The 6,021-nt window shown below is 49.9% G+C and overlaps 1 pseudogene; it reads left to right on the top strand.

The window, feature by feature from the left end:
• The first annotated feature begins 4,442 nt into the window (after positions 1 to 4,442).
• LOC118998984 (phosphatidylinositol N-acetylglucosaminyltransferase subunit P-like) lies at positions 4,443 to 5,463 on the top strand (annotated as a pseudogene).
• Positions 5,464 to 6,021: the final 558 nt, after the last annotated feature.

The following is a 6,021-nucleotide window of genomic DNA, read 5'->3' as shown; positions in this document are numbered from 1 at the left end:
GCTGGTCCAGGCACTGGGCTACTTGACACGGACGATCTCATTTCACCCTCAGGAGTTGTGACCCCGCTTTCCAGGGGGACTCTGCATCTTAGAGCCGTTCAGTTGTTGGCTCGCGGTCCCACAGCTAGGGGACGCCAGGGTCAGGGTTGAACCTGGCACACCAAGGTCAAAACTCTGTCAGGTAGTACGGCATTGGGGCAAGCAGAGAGGGGAGTTGAGTGGAAAAGGAAAAGGGGGGAAGGAATGAAGAAAAGGTGGGGGAGACAGGGGGAAGCAGTGAAAGGAGGAAGGGGAGGCAGGTAACTCTGTCAGGCCCCTGGCTGGTGGGTGAGGCTGCTTTTTCATAAAGAACCACCAGGGGGTGGCAATGGTCAGCCAACTGCATGCAGTGGCCCCAGGCGGGGCCCTGACACCAGAAGTCCTTTTTTTTTTTTTAAGATTTTTAAAAAATTTGTATTTAATTCTTGTTCAAGTACAGTTTTCTGTCTTATATTCCCAGCCCTGCCCGCCCCGTGCTCCCCACCTCCCTCCCTTTTCCACCCCCCACCTTAGTTATTGTCCATGTGTCCTTTATACTTGTTCATGTGAGTCCATCCCCTTTTCCCCTATGATTCTCTCCCCTCTCCCCTCTGGACCCTGTCAGCCTGTTCCGTATTTGAGTGTCATTGGTCATAGTTTGCTTGCTTGCTTGTTTTGTTGTTCACATTCCTGTTAACGGTGTATCATATGGTATTTGTCTTTCACCGCCTGGCTTATTTCACTCAGCATAATGTTTTCCAGTCCCATCCATGATGTTGCAAAGGGTAGGAGTTCCTTCTTCCTTTCTGCAGCATAGAATTCCATTGTGTAAATGTACCATAGCTTTTTGATCCAGTCATTTACCGATGGGCATCTAGGTTGCTTCCAACTCTTCAGAAGTCCTTTCTATCAGGTCCAGACACGGCCAGGCTCTGCCCGTCAAGAAGGGCAAACGGACAAGTCACAGATTTTTGCCTGCTTCCTAGCAGTTTGCCTGTCCCCAGCCTGAGGCTGCCTCCTTCCTGTGGGGTGTTTTGAAAGCCCAAGGAAACCTCACTGGCACAATCCCTGGGAACCAGGCTGGCCACAAGTTCATCCAATCATTCAACAAGTATTTGTTGAACATCTTCTATGAGCTAAATGCGGTTCCTATACTGGGGATACAGCGGTCAACAAGACACAAAAATTTCGGCCTTTATGGAGTTTGTGTTCTAGTGGGGGAGATAACCAACAACATAAGTATGTAAAATGTAGAGCACATCAGTTGTGATAAGTACTTAAATATGATGATGAACCATCCTGGACCTTCCTAATTTTACAATCAAAAGTCTCAAGTCCCAGGAAACCCTGCAGTTCCAGGCGAACCAGGATGGTTGGTCACCCTAGCAGAAGCAAAAAAAAAAGCAAGAAGGGGAATGAGGGAGAATGGGATATGTGTGGGTGTGTGTGTTTAAAAGGAAAATCAAGGAAGGCCTCACTGAGAATTTGATATTTGAAAACAATCACAAGGAAGGAAGGGAGCTACGCAGATATCTGGGGGAAGAGCATTCCATGTGGCGGAAACAGCCAGTGCAAAGGTCCTGTGGTGGGAGCCTGCCTACTGTCTACAAAGAACAGTGAGGGGGTGAGTGTGGCTGGATCAGAGAAGACAGGCAAGTGATCACAGGAGAAGACGCTAATCATCACTAAACTAAGGTTAGGGGTCGGGGAGGCAGGTGGGAGGCCTTCAGAGGGCTGAGGGAGAGCGGGAGTCATTGGAGGGTCAGCTTCATTTTAACAAACATGCCTGCTGCTTGTTGTGCTGCAGAGCCCGAACAGAGACCAAAAGGCGTGAGGGTGGAGGCAGTTTACAGGCGATTGAAGCAGTCCAGGTGGGAGAGGTAGGGTCTCACATCAGGCTGCAGCACTGAAAGGGGGGGAAGGGACAGCACTCTGGCTGGGTTTTGAAGGTAGATGGAGGAGATTGCCCTACAGAGTGAATGTGTGGGAGAGGAGGAGCCAGCGGTGACCTGGGGCCTCTGACCTGAGAGCATGGAGGACCGAGCTGCCACTGACCGAGATGAGAGACTGGAAGGGAGGGTCAAGAGTGGGAGCACGTCAGGAGCTCTGCCGTGACTAAGTCAGAGCTGAGCTGCCTCTCACAGTCACAGCACCAGGGGGTGCCTGAGCTCAGGGGCCAGCTATGACCTGGGAAGTTACTGAGGGAACTGTCATCCCAGAGATGGGGTTTAAAGTGTGTGTGAGACAGAAGGAAGAGGTCCAACGACCCAGCCCTGGGCACCCCAACATTTTTAATGTGCGTGTGCAAAAATTCTAATTACACTCACGCAGATATTCCAACTACACTCGTCCTGACATTCTAACTACATGTACCCCAACATTCTAATTACACTCACCCTGACATTCTAACTACATGTACACTGACAGTCTAGCTACACTCACCCCAACATTCTAGCTACATGCACCCCGACATTCTAACCCTGCAGTTACAATTCTGAGAATTCACTCCAGGGAGATAGGCCAGTGTGAGAAGACTCCGGCACACTGGTACAAGAGCCCCTAAATTGGAAACTGCGTGACTATCCATCCAAAGGAGACTCATTAAATGGACTTACACCCATGGAGAGGGAGGTCCTCGGGACCTCGGTCGCATCCGCTCACAGAGAGCTGCTGTTCGAGGGTCGTCATGTGCTGGCGTGGGGAGCTGAGTAGTAGCCACGGAAGGAGCTGATCATTCTAAACACTTACTGCATCAAGCCCTGTAATGAGGCCCTGGTGGAGATTCCTTCACTTAATTCTTCATAACATTAGAAATAGACACTTTGTTCAGATCCTCAAAGTACAGAGGAGGAAACTGAGGCGTCAGTGGCAGAGTACTTTGCCTGTGGTCGTGCCCCACGGGAAGAGGCCGTGTCCCGAACCCCCGCACTGTGGCGTTTCTCTGCAGGAACTCCACAACGCACCGCAGGAGTGGTGCTTTGCTTTCTCCTTCAGATGCTCTGCAGCATTTGACTGTTTCCAATATCTTGCACTCAGTAATCACAAGAGCAAAAGTACCTTCCCCACACTGGGGGGAAGGTAAAGGAAGAGGCACCTGCCCTGCCCAGGAGGCCTGACCTGCCACCACTTGGGGTCAGTAAAGCATCAGTGCCAAGGCCAGAGACTGTGTGTCCCAAGGGCCCCCGGGAAACACCCATGGGAATGGGGTTGCTTGTTATTTCACCACTGAGTGTGGAGACGTGGAAACAAGAAGTGACTGGGGGTAGAGAAGAGCTGGGCCCGGCAGTACCCAGGGTCTCCCTGGGGAGGAGAGCCGGGGACACTGCAAGGGTGCCACCCCCAAGGCCCTGCTCCTGGGAGCTGAAAGGCGCCTGTGTGACCTGGGGGAGCCCCAGCCTTCCCTGGCAGCTTCTCACCCTGGATTCCCTCTCCGAGACACACTGCATCCCAGGCTCAGGCTGCATCAGGCAGCACAGACTCGAAGGCCTTCAAAGTTTTACTACTCAAAGTTTTTACTTCTAAAAGGCTGGAGGGTCCCCAACACCTGGTGGCTGCCCCTGAAGGGAAGGCTGGGGGTGGGGGTGAGGAAAGCTGGCATTCCTCACCCCGACATTCTAACTACACTCACCCTGACATCTCTGGGGCATCTCTGGAGAACCCAAGTCCGCTGGAAGACCTAGCCTCTCCCTCCCGGGAAACTGCCTTCCCAGGAGCTGGTCTTGCAGCTGGCATGCTGGGCTTCTGGGCCTTCCTTCCTCCCTCCCTCCCTCTCTCCCTTCCCCTCTCCCTATGTTCATCATTGCTAGCACTGAGTATTTTACTATGCAGGGAGCTCTCAGCATACATCATCTCATTTCCTTCTGTAACAGCCTTTTGACATCCGTTCAAGGGTCCAGGTTTTACAAATGGGAGGTAACACCAAGCAAGGCTAAATAAATATCTTGTTCATGGTCCCCCAGCCTGTAAATAACGGACCCAGATTCATACTCAAGCCCATCTGATTCCAAAATGTTGCCCCACCTGGCACTGGGGGGCAGCATCTCCCAGGGGTTAGTGGTCCAGGCCACCAAGTAGCTCTGCCACTTACTGGCTGTGTTGTCTTGGGCAAGACTTCACTACTCTGCGTGCAGGTTTCCTCACCTGTTGAAGGGGGATAACCACACTCCTGCCTCCCTGGGGACAGGGGAGGGCATCAACTCAACGACTACGTGTGTCCGGCACTGAGAACAGAGGTGGCCCCACATGATTGTTGCTGTTCAGCTCGTTCGCACCATTCGTCTGCCTCCACGAGCTGCAATGCACGTATTCAGGGGGTATCGAGGCAATGCAAAGTTGAGTAAATCGCAGTCCCTGCCATTGGGAGCTCATCGCCTAGGTCATCAATCACCTGGGATAGCCGAGCCTGGCTTCTTTCACTCGGCATTATGTATTTGAGACTCATCCGCAGTGTCGTACGGATTGGTCTGTCCTTTTTCATCGCTGAGTAGTACTCCCTTGTGTGGGTGTACCACCATTTACCTATTTACCAGCTGAAGGATATTTGGATTATTTCCAGTTTAGGCAGTTATATAATGCCACTATGAACTATAAGCATTCACATTCAAGTTTTGTGTGAGCATATTCTTTAAAAGATTTTACTTAGCCTGCAGGGGGAAGGTTGAGGTGCTTCTGTGCCTGGGCGGGGGCAGGGGATTGTGAGCTTTTGCCCAGGAGACTCCATGCTGAGATTGTCTCAGAGTCACAGGAAAAATGGTGGAAAAATTCGCCATCGCCATTGCCCAGGCAGAGTGATTTATGTTTTTGTTCTTTTCTTAAGCTCCCAATTTGGCTTCATACTGTAACTCATGTGGGCTTTTATTCCTGAATCTTGGCCGAATGACTTAAACTTAGCCTCTTGGCCTCAAAATAGGGAAGCCAGCGAGAATATTTGTGCCCTAAAACTGCAGAAAGGCTCGGAAATTGGACATGCCAGGTGGTGGGCAGTTGCGTTACCTGCCTACCTCCTCATTACTGTAATAATCGGGTATGTGCTCCCATTTGGGGTAAACACGATGAGTACCTGCCACTCAGTTCCACTCACACAATCACAGGTAACTATGCTAACAACCGACAACAGACGAAATACCAACAAGAGGCTATTCCAGCATTAAGAGATATTCCTATTAGTGAAGTAAACCAAATGTTCTTTTTAAAAATTTTTTAAAACATTTTGTTTATTTATTTTTAGACAGAGGTAAAGGGAGGGATAAAGAGATTGAAACATCAATGTGTGATTGCCTCTCACACACCCCCTACTGGGGACCTGGCTGGCAACATAGGCGTGTGCCCTGACGGGATGGAACCGGCGACCCTTTGGTTTACAGACTGGTGCTCAGTCCACTGAGCCACACCAGCCAGGGCCAATTGTTCTTTCTTCAAGCTGAAGAACTTTACACCAAAAACTGAATTGTATGTAGACCACCTTCAAACATTTATTATAATATTTTTATTATAATTATTCCTCTTGTTAATACCTGGTATTGAAATATTTTGAAAAATGTCTCAAGAAAGAGTTCATTTATTTATTTTTAGAGAGAAGGGAAGGGAGGGCGAAAGAGAGGCAGAGAAACATCAATGTGCGTGCAGGAGAAACTTCAATCAGTTGCCTCTCGCACACCCCTTACCTGGCCCTCAACCCCAGCACGTGCCCTGACCAGGAATCAACTGGCAACCTTTTGGTTTGCGGGATGTGCCCAGCCCACTGAGCCACACCGGCCAGGGCATGAGCATACATTTTCATTTCTCTCAGGTAGATATCTAGTTTTGGGCTACTAGGTCATATGGCAAGTGTATGATTAACTTTCTCAGAACTGCCACGCTGTCTTCTGGGGTGGCTGTACCATTTTGCATTAAGATCAGCAACAAGGAACATTCCCATTGCTCACATCCTTGCCAGCAAATGAGTGGCTTATTAGTAAATGGTTCTAATTTTAATTTTCTCTTGCCTCTCAGAAGATCTCTTTG

The sequence above is a fragment of the Sturnira hondurensis genome, unplaced genomic scaffold (genome assembly GCF_014824575.4).
Source record: "Sturnira hondurensis isolate 20B ecotype Veracruz unplaced genomic scaffold, ASM1482457v3 Scaffold0014430, whole genome shotgun sequence".
NCBI lineage: Eukaryota > Metazoa > Chordata > Mammalia > Chiroptera > Phyllostomidae > Sturnira > Sturnira hondurensis.
The sequence above is the reverse complement of the archived record's forward strand: the minus strand, read 5'-3'. Positions and strand labels throughout refer to the sequence as shown.